Source organism: Pteropus alecto, unplaced genomic scaffold (assembly GCF_000325575.1).
Source record: "Pteropus alecto unplaced genomic scaffold, ASM32557v1 scaffold134, whole genome shotgun sequence".
Taxonomy (NCBI): Eukaryota; Metazoa; Chordata; class Mammalia; order Chiroptera; family Pteropodidae; genus Pteropus; species Pteropus alecto.
The window spans coordinates 623,202-639,632 of NW_006436283.1; the positions used below are offsets into that span (position 1 = coordinate 623,202).

The 16,431-nt window shown below is 54.9% G+C and overlaps 1 protein-coding gene, 1 non-coding gene and 1 pseudogene across 7 annotated transcripts in view; all 3 read left to right on the top strand.

Moving 5' to 3' along the window:
* Positions 1 to 16,431, top strand: part of CCDC57 (coiled-coil domain containing 57) — a 67,780-nt gene that overhangs the window by 46,403 nt on the left and 4,946 nt on the right. The gene's annotated exons all lie outside the window — the stretch shown is intronic.
* Positions 147 to 265, top strand: LOC112480152. The gene has a single exon (XR_003046505.1). It is a non-coding gene; the product is annotated as a 5S ribosomal RNA (ribosomal RNA).
* Positions 12,770 to 12,888, top strand: LOC112480184 (annotated as a pseudogene).

The window sequence follows — 16,431 nt, forward strand, 5'->3', positions numbered from 1 at the left end:
CCCGCGAGGTCCGAGGCCTTTAATCTGGGGTGACTCTGAACTAGGGGAGCCCCGAGAGCCAGGCACTAGCACACGTGGCCACGTCAGGAGTCCCCACCCAGGCCTTGAGGTATTCCCGCAAATCCGGCTTCGGTTAAGAACGGGAACCCAACGGCCGTGCCACCCTGAACACGCCCGATCCCATCCGATCTCGGAAGCTAAGCAGGGTCGGGCCTGGTTAGTACTTGGATGGGAGACCACCTAGGAAGACCAGGTGCTGTAGGCGTAAAAAAAAAAAGATTTTCTTTTATATAATTGTATTAACCAATGTTACCCCAATAAACTAAGAAAAAAAAAAAAAAAGAACGAGAACCCACACACAGGTAACAGGGCGCCGGGAGTGAGGCCAGCAGACGTAGGCCAGGAAGGTACGGGGGACCCATAGCTGTGCTTCCTGCGCTTAAAGAAACAAAACGCCAGCAAGAAAAGTCATCCAAGAATAAGGAACTGTAAAGAGCGAGCAGACCTAAGGAGAAGAACTTTAAGAAATGAAATTAAAAACTCAGTGCGTGAGTTTAACAGCAGATCGTGTACTGCAGACTTAATGAAAGAAAAACCATCAAATATGAAGAAATTGCTCAGAGACAGAGAGAGAGAGGAAGGGAGGGAGGTGCGTGAAGGAAGGTGACGTGCTGGTCAGAGCTTCAGGAGCAGAGGATGTGGGGCTTGGAGACACCCGAAGGGCTGGGCCGGGGCTGGGCCGGGGCTGGGCCGGGGCTGGAGCAGTCCAGCGCGGTGATTCTCAGTGCCAGGACGCCGGAGCTCGCCCCACCCGAGTGACCACAAGAAGTGCATGCTGGATGTGTCCCCACAGAGCTCGGAGCCCCAGAGGCTCTGGACCATCCTGAAAGCTGCCTACAAGCTCAGCCGCCGTGGGACCCGCAGACCACGAGCTGCCGTGGGCCCAGGGAAGACAGCTGCCAGCCGGAGTCACATGCGGGCGGCCTCACCTTTCACTCTCTAGGGCAAACCATGATTTTGCCATCACCTGTCTCAGGTGGGAGGCGGCCGACGTGCTCTCAACGGGTGCCTGGTGAATGTGTGGGACTCGCCGCCCTGTGGTCTCTGCAGTGACCCAGGTCTGCCCGTGTGGCCCAGAAGCCACCACAGAAACTATGGAAGTGTGGGCGTGGCTGCATGCCAATAAAACTTTATTTACAAACGCTGGTGGCAGCCTGCTGCATATCTTAAGCTGAGCAAACAATCTGTAAATTATTTTTCATTCTTATTATTCTCTAAACTGTAGCCATACATTATATGTGCTTGCTGTCATTTGGGTAGTTTTTACAATGAAAAGCTTGAGAGAGGGGACTGGCCAACTGGATGGGATGCCAGGGGGTCAGGAAAAGTCAGGACCGAGAAGAGCCCATTTTTCACAGGGCGAGTGTTGCTGTGATCTCGTGGGTGGCCTCTGTGCAGTGGCGCAGCTGTCAGCTCAGCCAGAGCAAGGACCAGACGGGACAGTGTCTTCTGGCAGAAGGCGCCGGGAAGTGGGCGGGGGTGAACTCCAGAGGGAAGTGCCCGGCACGTGCAGGACAGGGTTCAGTGGGACTGGACAGAGGCAGGCGGGCAGAACTGTGAGCCTCCCTGCCTCGCACGCTCTGGCCACAGCTTCTTAGATGCTGGCAGAAGACACGAGACCGTCAGGCACAGCAGTTGGCTGCGGGGCTCCTTGTCCCCCCATCCCACAAAGCGGAGTGGGGCGTGTCCTGGGCCTGCACAGCAGCCGAAGAAGGCCAGCGCCGGAACCCCAGCTGCCGCGGTCCAGCCACGACAGGATCCAGGGGGCCCCGAAGGTGGGCAAGGCGTCGGCGCGGGAGACAGTCGACTACACGACTCAGAGGTGGTGTGACGCTGTTCTGTTTTATTGTGATTTGAGTACAACTTTTACAGTTTTTATTTTGGCATTTGATTATACTTTGTAGTTAAGGTAGCAGGGAGTTAAATTTCTGTGGTTAGGCAAAGCAGAAAAATCTAGAGTATATTATTATTAATGTTCATGATGAACTAGTACATTTTTCTCTCAATCATTAGAACAGAACTACCTGAAGGAACAATCTAAACTTTTAATTCTTACATCTATTACGTAAGATACAGTTTGATTTAAGTAAAGGTGATAGATAGATGTATTCATAACAGCAAGCATTGGCTTGTGGGCAGACATTGTTCTTCTTTCTGCCTGAAGAAATCTTTTAGATGCTATTTGATTTGTGCTATATCTAAAGTTCAAGCTGAACCTTCCTCATAGCTGTTCAAAAGTTTCCTTGGTGCAGTAATGAGGAAAATATTTATAAAAATCAGTTTTACAAAGCTGCTTTCATAAGCTAAGTTTCTGTTCCTTTGTTTTTTAAGCACTAAGGAGGTCCTGACCTAGCCAGCCTTTCTATGAAACTTAAACTACTATAAGGCACATGAGTTCCATCTTTATTCACTATACGTACACTATCTTTATTATAAGCTCCTGTATAAGGCAAAGGAAGATCAGGTAATCTTTTCATACTATTAGCCCCCCCAGGTGGGTACCAGAGTTTTCTATTTATCCACTAGGCCACAAAAGGAGGCCCTTCCATAGTAGGCACAGGCTTATGCGTAAATTTATCCTTTACTAATTTTTCTACTAACTGTGTGGGAACAGGAGTATAAACTGATTCTAGTAATTCAGCTTGTTATAATTTATTCGTAACATCTTTAAGAGGCGCGTCGAAAGGAATTTCTCTTAATAATTGTTCAAATAAAGGGTTTACGCATTCTGGATACGTCAGGGTGACTGGAGCTGATTCCATACGCGGGGAATTTACTGTTTTTTCCTCAGAGCCAATTTTGAGGAAATCCATTTGTACAGCGTTTACACTTACTAGAATTTGTGCTACCCAAATTCCCCCTATTAATAGGATCGTTTCTAAGAAACCAATTATCCCTAAACACGTGCCACGTCCTCATTCTTGACGATGCATTCCTCGAAGCCTCTGTCCCCGTCTCCGGACCTTGTCACGCAGTAGGGTAGAAAGAGGACGCGGCACCCAGTCTTTCCTAGTGGTTGGCAAGCGCGTCTGCCCCTTGCCCCAGAGAGAGATGTACCCCCCGCCATTGGCTGCCAGCTGTGCCAGTGCCCGGTCGGGGGCCTGGGGTAGAAGCCGTGGAGCTCTGGCAGGCAGAGATGCAAGTGCCAGGCAGGGTCCAGCCAGCCGGGTCTGCAGTGGGGTCCCTGTCCCTTTCAAGCATGACACAAAGCCGGGGCTGAGAGAGGCAAGAGGCTTGCAGAACGAACTGTGAGACAGCCGTGTGACACGCCGGTAGGGCGTGCATGGGCTGCAGGCAGTGCCGTCCCGTGGAGAGCAGGGCCGCCTCTGGTGGCTGTGGATGACCACCCAGCACATTCTGGGTGGGCACCTGACCCACAAGGGCGGGTAGCAGTATGTGGTTTCTTCTGCTGATGACAGGCTGGTCAGTAGTGGAACCGGCCTGGGGAGAAGTGGGAGTGGCCTGTGTCTCTTCAAATGCTCTTGGCTGCAAGTCGCAGGGCAGCCTAATGAAAGTGACATACGAGGCTTCCAGCCTTATCTCACGGTGGCGCCTGCAGGGAGCAGCGGCCTCTGGGTAGCTTGGCGCCATGCGGTCTGCGCCGCGCAGCCGTAAACGCGTGCCCGCCGGCCGGGTCAGGCCTCACCAGCGACGCTTCGGGGGACGCGGGCCGGCAGCGCGACAACGGAGGGCAGGGCGGTGGGCGGGTCCCCAGGCAAGCAGTGCGGGCCACCGGGGCGAAGCGTCTCGGCTCCCCCAGATTAAAGGCCTCGGGGCGTCGCGCCGTGAGCCCAGGCGGTCAGGGACGGAGGTAAAGACGGCAAAGAGGTAGCGCGGCAGTGTCTGGCGTCTGCACGGAGTGCCGCGAAGAGCTCTCACAGCGCGGCGTTTCTCAAGGCGGCACTCGTCGAGGTTTTGAGGTGGGACCAGCGCCTCCATCCCACCCGGCAGCCCGGCCCCGCCCCCGGAGGCCCCGCCCCTCGCGCTCAGAACCCGCCCGCCCTCAGGTCCCAGCCCACTTCTCACACGTCCCGCCCTTTGCCCGCCTGGCCAGGCTCTGCTGCAACCCTGTCTGAGGGCAGGGCCTGGACTCGGGGTCCCCACAGCCCCCTCCCCAATCCGCTGTCGGGTGCGGCATCTCCAGCCCCTGTAGCCTGTCACCTCCGTTCTTGGGGCAGCTGCAGCTCCGGCCCCATCGTCATTCCGCCACAGACGCGTCACAACCCAGCTCCTTCTGCCCGCACGGGTAGACACCCCCTGCACCGGCGGACCCCCGAGCCCGTGTGCACCCCACCTTAGGCCCCTGCGCGCCGGCCTCCTCCTCGAAGCCTTCACCCCCACCAGCCTCCTCCCCCTTCAGCACCAGCTCTGGACCTCACGCTCTTTTTCTCATTTATCGTGATTCTTTTGTCTAGGGGAATCGCGGCGCGGGGCGGGGGGATGGGGGGGGCGTCCTCCTTGACCCCTGACCCCTGGCTAGCACCAGCAGGTCCCCTCCAGGTGCTCGGTGAGGGCCTGAGGCTGGGGCAGGGGCTTCGGAGTCTCAGGCAAAGGGTGCAGTGGTTAGAGAAACACCACACTCTGGGCAAGGAGGGCTTCCCAGTGGGGAGCGCTAACCGCCCTGAAGGCGGCCGTGCCTTCCATACGGAAGTGACCGGTGAATTCTGACTGAAACGCGCAGTTTCTTCTGATGCTACAAAGGTGGATCTTCAGGCTGAGAGCAAGGCCCCGCCCCCTGGACATCGTGTCATTGGATCCTGGGCCACCCACACAGAACAGACCCTTCCACAGAGCCCAGAATGGGGAGGTCCTGCGGGGCCTGGAAGGTGGCCAGACACCGCCAGCTTTCCATGTCATGCCTGTCATTCAAGCCCCGCAGTGACAGGGCTTGAAATCAAAGCCGAAAATGTACAGAATCAGACAGTGTTTACAAATGATTAGAAGGTTACCCTTAGATGTGATTTAAAAGTCACAAATTCTGACAGTCTTTTTCAACCTGAAAAATAATCAAGCTGGAAAGATACTGTTGAGCAACATAGTAAAGGTCAGTCGTATATAAGTCACTTGGCATCTGGGAGCAGATTTTGTTAGTGTGTCAGCTGTGCAGCCTGTGTGGCAGCCACTGGAGCAAAGGGACTCCAGCCTCCTCTACTTGGGAGTGACAGCTCCCTGTAGCTGGGAATTGACCAGTGCCAGGTTTTAGGTGAAAAGTTAGTCCCACCCTGCCTCCAGTCCCGTCTCTGTCTCCCAGCCCACCACTGTCCAGCTGCCCTGCTGCTTTCAGGCTGGACCCCACTCGGAACTTAACCGTGTGCACGTCCTTGGCTCTGCTCGGTGGCGCACACTGGGGTGGTTTCTATTTGCACTGCCGTCTGCGGCATTTCTCGGTGGGGCTGCAGCACTGGCACCCAGAAATGGCAGGTCTCAGTGGTCTGTGCACCCCCTTGCCCAGGCGCCTCCTCTGAACTCCATGGGCACGGACACCTAGGCCCCCAGGTTGCCAAGTCCCCAGGGTGCTGAGCCCCCAGAGCAGAGCTGCCGGGGCCTCCATGGTCAGACCCAGGTGGAGAAGGGAAGTCGCTGGCTCGGGCAGTGGTGTGGGTCCCGAGCGGGTGACCACACTACCCACAGACGCCGCCACCGCCGACCGCAGTGAGACCTTGCTCCAGTTCCGGCCAGTCGCTACCGAGCTCTCCCTCTCGTTGCTGGTCCGATGGGTGAAGTGCTGTCTCACTGCGGGTCTTGTTTTTGGCTTTCGAGTTCGTGTGCTTTGCGGTCGCTCGGTTCTGCGCCCGTTCTCCAGGCGGCTGCTGGAGCTGGTGAATAGGAAAGCGCGGTGCACCGAGGTTTCTGACGGTCAGGACGCAGAGGGTGGGAGGTGCATTCTCAGGGGACCCGCTGTGGGGAAGATTTTTTTGAGGGGGTCAGAGCTCACTAGGTGGCAGGGCTGCTCCTAATGCTCCACCCACTCAGCACGGCGATCCCTGGGGGGACCACACAGCTCCTGGGCCCCCATTTCCACGGGAGACCGGGGCCCAGAATCCGATTGGATTCTGGCCACAGAGCCAGAGTCCCCAGTCTGAACCTTCATTCCATTCCCTGGAGTTCCCGAGGGGACAGGGGCGGGGTGGGTGGGGGAAGGGCCAGGGTTGTCACCAGGGTCAGACAGCAGGCAGGAAGCTCCTGAGGACTGTGGTTGCACCCAGAGGGCGATGGGCCCTGAAGGTAGATGCCTCCGTTTCTGGGGTTAACAACGCAGCGCCCCGGGTCCAGGCACTGGCTCGCGTGGGCAGGGCTCCCCTTCTCTCCCTGGGGTCTGAAAGGTTCCGCAGGGCACCCTGCTTTCTCCTGGGTGCCGACTCTTACCCTCCCACTCTGGGAACCCCCACCCTCGGGCCGTCAGTGAGGGGACGAGAAAGGATCAGGGGCAAGGGCGACACGGCCGCGCAAGGGCCACGAGGCAGCGTCGGGTTTTCCTTCACATTTTTGTTCTTTTGAACAATCGCATTCATTTCTCCTGAAATTAAAATTATGTTTTCTTTTGGGAGGAGCTGGGTGGGTTGCCAGGATGCGGACAGGAGCCTGTCAACCTGGCCACTCACGCAGTCACCTTAAACCCGGCGAGCGCGGGCATCACCGTGGGGACCCCTCCACAGGGGCCAGCGGGCCGTTCTCATCTGAGGACCCAGGTAGAGACAGAGCCCACGTCACAGCGTCACAGCCCACGTCACGGCGTCACACCCCGCGTCACAGTGTCACAGCCCGCGTCACAGCATCACAGCCCACGTCACAGCGTCACAGCCCGCGTCATAGTGTCACACCCTGCGTCACAGCGTCACACCCCACATCCCCCAGCCAGGCCTTCCCAGCAGGTCCTGGAGGTCGGCCTCTAGGTCTAGGTGATGTAGAGATGACCCCGTCGCTAGCTCCTGCCTAGAGCCACACAGCCCTACACTTGGTCAGGGTCAGAAGCCACCACTGACTGCAGACCCTGAGTGCTCCTGGTCGGGCCCCAGATGCTGGCGCCCTCGGGCCTGGCAGCAGGTGGCTGAGCAGAGGTGTGCGCTGCTGCTGATGGCACCCCCAGGTGCCCTCCAGGGGAGCGTGGGTCCGCCAAGCCGGGAACCCCACTTTATATAGGATGCTTCCATTTCTGAATGTTGGCAACTAATTAAAAATTGGAAGAAAGCGTGGGCCCAACGCAGCTCAGCTTGCAGCCCCCACTCCTGGCCACTAGGTGTGCCACATCCAGTGACGCGTGGCCCTCCAGCGGAGCCGTGTTCGTGGTTTTACGTGGTGACAGGACAACGGAAGAAAAGGTAGCGTCCTGTGTCACCGAGGGGCTGGGGGAGCACCGGGAAGCACTGCCCCGGACTGGTCGTACCGCACACAACGCGGACACTGAGGTTGCCAGCCTCTGGACAGGGCTGAGCGGGTCCCAGGACACTGTCCCATCCATCCTCATCCTGGCATTGTACGGACAGTTCCAGGCCTCCCTCTGAAGTCAGGCTGCGATTCAGCCACAGCTCTGCAGGCCCAGCCCTGCTCAGAGGGCATGGGATGGTTCCCTGGACACGGGCTCTTCACGTCACCTCACACACATGTCCTCGGCACCAGGAACACTGACGTCCCCACAGGTGCTCTTGGATTTCTCATGAAACCAGGGCTCAGTCCCCCACGTTGCTCTCGGGTGATGGACGGGGAGAGGCGTTGGCCACACGGGGGAGTGATCTCGGAAGACAGTGTGCAGCCCCACTGTGCACGCACTGGACACGGCGCTCTGTGCCACCTGTTCATGACCTTGCGCCCAGTGCACGGGCCCCCGGTGTGCCAGGTGACACTGGCAGGCCAAGAGGACCTTGCAAGACTCAGCTCAGAGCCCTGCCAGCCCTCCCCACAGGGAGAGAGGCCACTGTGGGCTGGGCAGGGCTGCCCTCTGTGCCAGAAACAAAGGAAAAATAAAAGGCATGTTACATAAAAGTTAATGCAGGTAAAAGTTATAGCAGACCCAGCACCTGTGTCAGCCACGAAACAGGAGCGTCGGCCTTAAAGTGTTGAAAGCAAAGCCGTCAAGCAGTGTTGCAAAGCCAGTCCGAGCTTGTGGGCTGGGCCTCGGGACGTGGGCTGGGGACAAGTGACATGCTTTCCATCGCAGGGCAGGGCGTAGCACACGTGCTCACGTGTCACAGCGACCTTGGGAGACAGGTGCGCTTGGACATTGCTCATGGAAGCTTGTCCAGCCTGTGACCGCAGCTGCTCCGGGATCCCAGGGGTGAAGCATCCTGCCCTCCTGTTGCTCAGCAGGGACCTTTGTCCCCTCAGCTGTGCCCGCCGTGACTCGGGGTGGGACGGCAGGAGGGTCAGTGTGCACCTCGCAGCCCCGGGCCTCCCGCCCCTACTGCTGGCCACCACAAGATGCTCTGAGAGGCCCGGAGCACCCTGCAGGCTTTTGAGAATGGCAGTCAAGTGGGTCCTCGCTGGCTCTTTCCTTGAAGTTGCGGTGAAGCAACCGCTGCCACCTGACACATATTGCAACAGCCCTTAGAACAAAGCACACACTCAGAAGGAGCCAGAGCAGCCGAGTCGGCGCTGGTGCCTGTTCTGGGGCCACGGCTTGGCGAGCCCTCGCTTCCGCTTCTGGCCAGGCTGTCGTGAGGACTGGACTTTAGTTAATACCTGGAAAACTGGACAAAATGTGTGAAGCGACTGTCTCAGACCTGGACGTAGGCAGCACGGGGCAGGGACCCTTGAAGGAAGAGCAGGAGTGAGGTGGGTGCCAGGACCACACACACCAAGCACAGCTCCGCAGCCTTGCCGCGCCGGGGACGCGTGTGGGCTTTGGGAACAGAAGGAGCTCGCCGTCGCAGGGAGGAGTATGGGGGGGGGCACTGCAGGAGCAGCCCCAGAGACCCGCGCAGGGAGCCTCCTGAGTCTCGTGATCCCGCAGGTGTGTGGGGGGCGCTCCACGGGCCTGGGTGGAGGAGAGACACGCAGCCCAGAAGCAGAGCCGGGTCCACAGTCTCAAGGGGTCAGGGGGGCCGCAGGCTCTGGCTAATCAGAGGGACGAGCCCCCCATGGTCATGGCCGTACTTAGCAGCCGGGCAGGCCCAGGCGGACTCACCCCAAACACACTTGAACAGGCTTGGAAATGACCGAGCAGGGACAGCCTCCCTGGCCGAGAAAGCAAAGCCTGGCACTGAGAAATGACGAGAAAATGTCAACATCTACAATGGCTGACATCTGACCCAGAAGTACCAAAAAAGAAACATGGTAAAAAAGCAGGAAAGTGTGATCCTCATCCAGAGGAAAGTCGATCCGCAGAGAGAGGCCCAGAAGCGGCAGAAACGAGCAAGCGACGTCAGGACCGTGGTCCCCGCATTCAAGCGTTTAGAGACAGACGTGCAGCGAGAAGGGCGAGCGTTAAAAAGAGCCAAGCGCAGCTTCTAGGGGTGAAAGGTCCGATGTTCGATAAGGAAGAGGCATCGGCTGGGACCGACAGCATGCTGGGGATGGGGGGACAAAGAGCAGGGGACTTGGGGACATAGCAGAAGACTCTCCGGAAAGATGCACAGAGAGAGAAAAAAACAGGAGTAGAACCCAGCCGCGGTGGCCTGAGCGATGGCGTCCATGAGTCTAGGGAGCGCGGGGGGAGAAGGCGCAGGAAACGTGTTGGAAGAAACACGGGCCTTTTTTTTTTTTTTCTAAGTTCAATGAAACCTTTTTATTCACAGTTCCAGGAAGTGAAGTCACCCCGGGCAGCAGGATAAACACACACGCTTGCACGTGACCCAGAGAACATCATAATCAAAGTTCTCAAAATTGGTGATAAAGGCGAAACCTCAAAAGCGGTCGAAGAGGGTGTCCAGGTCATCAGAGCGAAGGACACCCTGTCCAGCTGCCTTCGGTGGCCCTCCAGTGTTAGTCCAGGTCGCCCTGGCTCTCCGATGGGAGCCGGGCCAACCACTGTGACCCCGCAGCAGCCGGACGTGTGCCTCCTCTCTGCGAAGGGGACCGGGGATGGCGGAGCAGACTTTCTGCCGTTGGCATGGGTGACATGGTGACAGCCACAGTCAAGCAAGGCAAACCAGAGCGCAGAAAGAAGCTCCATCCAGCGGTGGTGACGTGACAACGGAAGTCATCCTGGAGAAGAGATGGCGTGTTTATGTTGTGCAGATGACACGGGGGTCACGGCAGATGATGGGGCGGAGTGACAGGCGCCGCCCCCGCGGGGCAGGTGAGGGGCGTGCGGATTCGCCGGCAGCGCCGCACACTTCTTCGGTGTGTTTGTTAAAACAACAACAACAACAACAACAAAAAAAAACATTGAAAACTACTCACTGCCCCCCAAAAAGCAGTCAGAGGAAGAATAAAAGGGACATTACATAGAGCTGAATGTAGATAAAAGTTATGGAAGACCCCGCCTCAGAAACTGCGTGAGCCGGAAGGCAAAGGAACGTCTCCTTTAAGGTGACGAAGGAAAAGCTGGCAAACGAAGTCCACACGTAGCAAAACGTCCTTCACAAATAGGACTGTGAGCTGAAAATGTTTACGGCCAGGCAGACGCGACAGAATGCGCACCAGCAGCCCTGCACCGCGAGGCGTGTTCCAGGCAGTGCTTCCGGCGGGTGACACCAGACGGTCGCCCGGATCCACAGAGTGATGCAGGCGGGCGGGAACGGTGGCCACGCGGGTAAATGACGAAGACACACGTACGTTTCCCTTTAAAAGATGATCGACTGGTTCAAGCGTAGGGAGTAACTGTGTGATGGGGTTCGTGGCACGTGCAGAAGCGAAGCGTGTGACGAAAACAGCAGAGTGGCAGGGGACAGACGGGGAGTCCGCCCGGGGCGCAAGGCTCTTGTGCGGAAAGTCGGGGTGGGCATGGGAAGTTAGGGGCGCGCATGTACAGCATCCTAGAGCAGCCATTCAAAAAAGTAAAAACCCACCAAGGAGTCTAGCTAACGGTGAGGTGGTGGAGATAAAACAGAACACCGACCCGAAAGTGGGCGGGCCAGGAGGCAAAGGGGCACGAAGGACGATGGGACAGTAGCGGGCAGTTCAGCGCGAAGACTCACTTAAAACCAGCCGCGCTGATAATGGCACCGAGCGTGGCGGTCCAAACATCCCATCGAAAAGCCGACTGGGAGGAAAAGGCAGGACTCAGCCAGGTGCTGTCGAGAAACCCACTTTAAATACGAAGACGCGGGTCGGGATTGCTGAGTGACTGTGCGACGGTGGGGCCATGTAGATGTCCCCGCGAGGAACACTACTGGACATCAGGATGCATGGCAACGGTGTAGAAGTCAGTGGGTCGGGGACACATAGCAGCCCTGGCCCGTCGCTCCTGATGAGAGCGACGTGAAACGCACGGAGCGAGAGCTCGTGGCCGCGGGAGGCGGTACAGGCAGCACTGCCGCTGTGGCTGGAGTCCCGAGCAGGTGGACAGGACGCCCGCAGGACACGAGGGGTCTGCTCCTCGCCGCAGCCCTTCGCCCCGACCGGCACGGCGAGGCCTCTGCACACAGCATGGCAGAGAGCATATTCCTTCCAGGTGCTCGTGGAACATTCCACAAGGTATATGTGTCGGGCCAGAAAAACTGGGCTCGATCCATTTAAGAGGGTTGAAATCGCACAGGATATACTTCCCGACCACAAAGGAGTTACGTGGGAAATCAACAACAGAAAGAAAGTATCTCCAATTTCGAAAAGTAAACAGAACATTTGTAAATAACCCACAGGTCAAAGGGAAAAGCACCAAGTAGTGCTCAGAAACTCATACCCTTACATGCTTATATTATAAAGAGCATTGGTCTAAAGTTTAGTGACCAACACTTCCACCTCAAGCTAGAAAAATAAGAACAAATTAAATCCAAAGTTAATCGAAGGAAGGAAATAGTAAAGATGAAAGTGGGAAACAATGAAGCTGACTCTCTGAAAAAGTATCAACAAAGCCAACAGACATCCAGCTGAACCTCAATCCTTATCTTATACCAGATTCAAAATACCAATCAAGATAAAAGGGTGGATAGTACAAATTACAAATACTAAGAAAGATGGAGATGTTGCTACAGGTCTTACAAACACCAAGAAGATAAACACAATAGTAAGAACAACTACACGTCAGTAGTTTGCCAAGTTAGTGCAGATAAAATGGGCAAATTCTCTGCGAGACCTAAGTTACCAGAACTGATTCAAGAAGAAACAGGAATGTGAATAGGTCTGTATAAAAGCAATTGCAGGTGTAACTTAAAACCTGGAGCTGCAAAGGCAGCTCCAGCCCAGATGGCTTCAGTGGCGAAGTCTATAAAACATTCAAGGACGAAATCATTTTCAGAAAGTAAAGGGTGACAGGAGGCTTTTGTATTATTTTATGGGGCCACACCACCCTGACACCAAGACCAGACAAAGACATCATGGACCGATATCTTTAATGAACATAGACCAAAAAATCTTCAGTAAGATAACAGGATAGCAAATCCGATGATATGTGGAAAGGGTAGTATGTCCCAACCCAGTGTGTGTTATCCCAGCAACAAAAGGTTGCTAAAACATTAAAGAATCAGTCCACCACATTAACAGATTAAAGAAAATCGAAATCATACAATTGTCTCAATAACTGCAGAGAAATTACTTATAAAATTGAACACCCATGTGTGACTTAAAAAAAAAAAAAACCCTCAGCAAATGAGGAACAGAAGGCAACCTCTTAGTCTACGGCCACACCACCCTGAACGTGCCAGATCCCGTCTGATCTCAGAAGCTAAGCAGGGTCGGGCCTGGTTAGGACTCGGATGGGAGACCACCCAGGAAGACCAGGTGCTGGAGGCGTAAAAAATAAAAAAATAAGAGATCGTGAGCTGACAAGGTCCTTGCAATCTGTGAAGTCAACCAAGAGTTGCCTCGCCTAAAAAATAAGTATGAAAAAGAAATAGAGGGCGGCCTCTTGAACCTGATAAAGGACATGTATGAAAAATCTACAACTAATATTTTACTTAATGGTGAAAGACTGATGCCCATTTTGTGCTGGCAGTCTCAGCGATGTGATAAACCAAGAAAAAATAGGACAGACACACGGATTGCGAAAGAAGATAGAAAACATGACCTAATACATAAAAAATCCTAAATAATCTACCAAAAAAAACCCTAAAAACTAGAACTAAAAAGTGACTTTAACAAAGGCCGCAGGATGCAAGGTCAGTATAACAAATCAATTATATTCTGTATATAGCATTGAAAATTGGAAATTGTAGTAAAAAATACCACTTACAGTAGCATCCAAAACCATGGGATAGGGATCTACTAAACAAAATATCTGTGCACTGAGAAAAATAATAATTCCAGAGAAAATTAAGACCTAAATAATGGAGAGGTGAGGTGTACCATGTTCATGGATCGGGAGGCTGAGCGTTAAGCTCTCGTTCCCTCCAACGTTTTCTACAGTTTCCACACAATCCCAGTCAAAATCCCAGCAGCCTTAAAACTGGAATTGAAAATTAAAATGTACAGGTCAGCACAAAGATGAGAGACCATCCAAAGCAACCTTGGGAAGAAATGAACTTGAAGGCGTTCGACGACCCGACTGCAGTCGCCGTGGCAGCGTGCTGTCGGCGTACGATTGGCGCGTGCAGCAGAGACAGAACACGCACACACACACACGGTCATCGAATTTTCCGTTTGAGCAAAGGTTGTATGGTAATTTAAGGGGAAAGCATACATTACTCGATAAATTTTGCTGGCACAACTGCATGTCCATATGGGGACAAAAAAATGGACCTCAGCTGTACCTTAAACCAGATACAATCTCAATTTGAAATCTATCATAAGCCTAGACATGGAAGCTGAAAGTATAAAACTTATGGAAGAAAGGTTAGGAGGAAATCTTTGTGACTTTGAGGTATAGAAAGATTTCTAAGATAGTAAACGAAAAGTCTGGACCATAAATGAAAAAAAGTTGATAGATTGGACTTCATCAAAATTGTGAAGTTTTGCTTTTCAAATGACAGGGTTAAGACAAAAAGTTAAGCCACCTGCTAGGAGACAGTCCTGGAATACATATCAAGAACTCTACCTGGGAGCGAGGGGCTCAAAAAAAGAACTGGTACCCAAAATATATCACGAAGTTTACAACTCAGTAATAAGAAACAAGGTAAAAAAAAAAAAAAAAAAAAAGGTGGCCGCAAGCCCGTGAAAGGCGTGTGGCACCGTCGGTCCCCAGGCAAACGAACGTCAGCCACAGCGAGATGCCACGACTCCTCTGCTCCAAGGACGGGAAAAATCTCGAAGCCGACAGCAGCCAAGTGGAGCCGCAGCCCACGCACGCGGCTCGCGGGGACACGGCCCGCACGGCGACACGTCGGGAGCGAACTCCGCTTCCCCCGGAGCCCAGCGCCGGAGTCGCGGTAACTGGGAGGATGGCAGCACCCGCCCCGACGGCCCAGCCGGAGCAGCAGCACGCCTGGCACCGCGGCACAGGCGAACACTCGTGACGGGCCACCTCCGCAGGTGGGTGGGGGGTTCTCCGAAGCCCACTCGGGCCCCCGGAAGAGGCAGACAGCAAAAAGTGCCGGTGCATTCTGTGGCTCTGAAACTCTGGAACCCCTGTGGGACAGCGGTGGCGGGAAGCGGACCGAGCTTGCTCACGGCTGGCGGTGGGGTGCTGGGGGCCGCCAGTGAAACGCTCCATATACACGGACATATCCATCTTCCCAAACCCGGGGCCGTGCGCCCTTGAAAACGGGCGCATTTTATTGTATGTAAATTATACCCCAGTAGAAATGACTTTAAAAAAAGATCACCCGGGGTCAGCAGCTCCTGGACGTCAGCTGGGCACAGCCGGCGCCAGCACCTGAGCTAGGTGTTTGCCTCCCCTGCCCGTCTTAGCCTCTAGTGCAGGAGCCCAGGGTCTGTCACCGGCCAAGCTGAGCAGAGCCAGCGTGCGGACAACCAGCACCCGCCTGCCATCCATCTCCCGGCACAGCGGGTCCGTCATCCTCATCGGTCACTCCCCGCCGGGGTGCCTGGCTCCTGGGGAGGCCATCGCCGCAGACAGACGGTCCTCCCTCCCTCGGCCCGGGCTGGGGCCTCCCGCCCTCCATTTCAGCCGGCACAGGAGACTCCGTCAGAAGAAGTGGCACCTCGACCTTTTCGAAAACATGAAAACCCAGCACATAGAACAGACCCACCTCCGTTTCCGTTTTCCAAGTTTGGGGACCGCCGCCTTAGGTTCCTGATTTACTAAGAGTTTTCATCAGAAATAGGCATTAAACCTGACCAGATGTTTTTTCTGCATCAGTTAAGATAAGCGTGATTTTTTTTTTCTTTTCTTTCCTTAGCGTGGTGAAATGTGGTAGGTTTTCTGATGCCGAGCAAGGCTTGTGTTACTGCGAGGAACTTTCCTTGATGACGGTGTGTTTTTGGCAGCTGATTTGCTAACGTTCACATATCGTCTCTGCCACTACATTTATATGTGAAACGGACCTGGCAATTTTTTCTTATATTTTCCTCACCTGATTTAAGAATCCAATAAGCTGGGCAGCTTTCACGCTTTTCCCACTTTCCAAAACAATTTGAATAAGATAGAAATCGAGTGTTCCTGGGAATTTTGGTTTCTTTGAGAATCCTGCAGAAACGCCTCTGCGTCCGGGCCGGGCGCTCTCGGGAGAGACGTGTTTGCTTATCATTTCCGTTTCCTTAATTCTCAGTGGACATTTCGAATGCTAACCTTTGGAATTTCCCACTTCATCTGGTTTCATCAGCCTTCTGGTGAACACCTCTTTATGACCCTCGTTCTCACCCCGTTACTGCCCTGGTCCTTCCCTGACTGATCTCTGCAGGCAGCAGTCTGGGTTCTGCTGCTTGTGTTCACGGGGCTTCTGTGTGAAACTCACCTTTGATTTCGTGGTTCCCTGATTCCTGACTCCCTGAGTCTGCTCTGTAACTCTGCAGCTCGTCATGTCCACCTCCACCGAGACGCTGGCTCTCACGCCCGCAGACTGACCCCATCCATGACCCTGCCCGGTGCCGGCCATCCACTGGCCTCTCCACAGCCTGGGGCCCCCGGTCCCATGGGCAGAGAGCCTTTCAGAGGCCAACTTGCAGGCCAGCATTTTGGCCAGGCGGGGAAGGAGGTGACAGGGTGGGTCCCAGGTTGTGGGGGAAAAAAATGTGGGTTCATCAGATCCGTCTGGTTAATTTCTGGAGTCTCCCTGCGCCCAGCACAATGGCCAGGAGGCCGTGAGCCCAGCCTGACCACCCGAGGGCCGCCTCTGCTGTAAGGAGCCAGGGAGGGGCTGCCGTAGCCCCCGTGTGGGTAGGAGGCAGGCGTGCAGGGAAGGCTTTGCCTGCGGGTCGTCCTGAGGCCAAGGCCCCCCC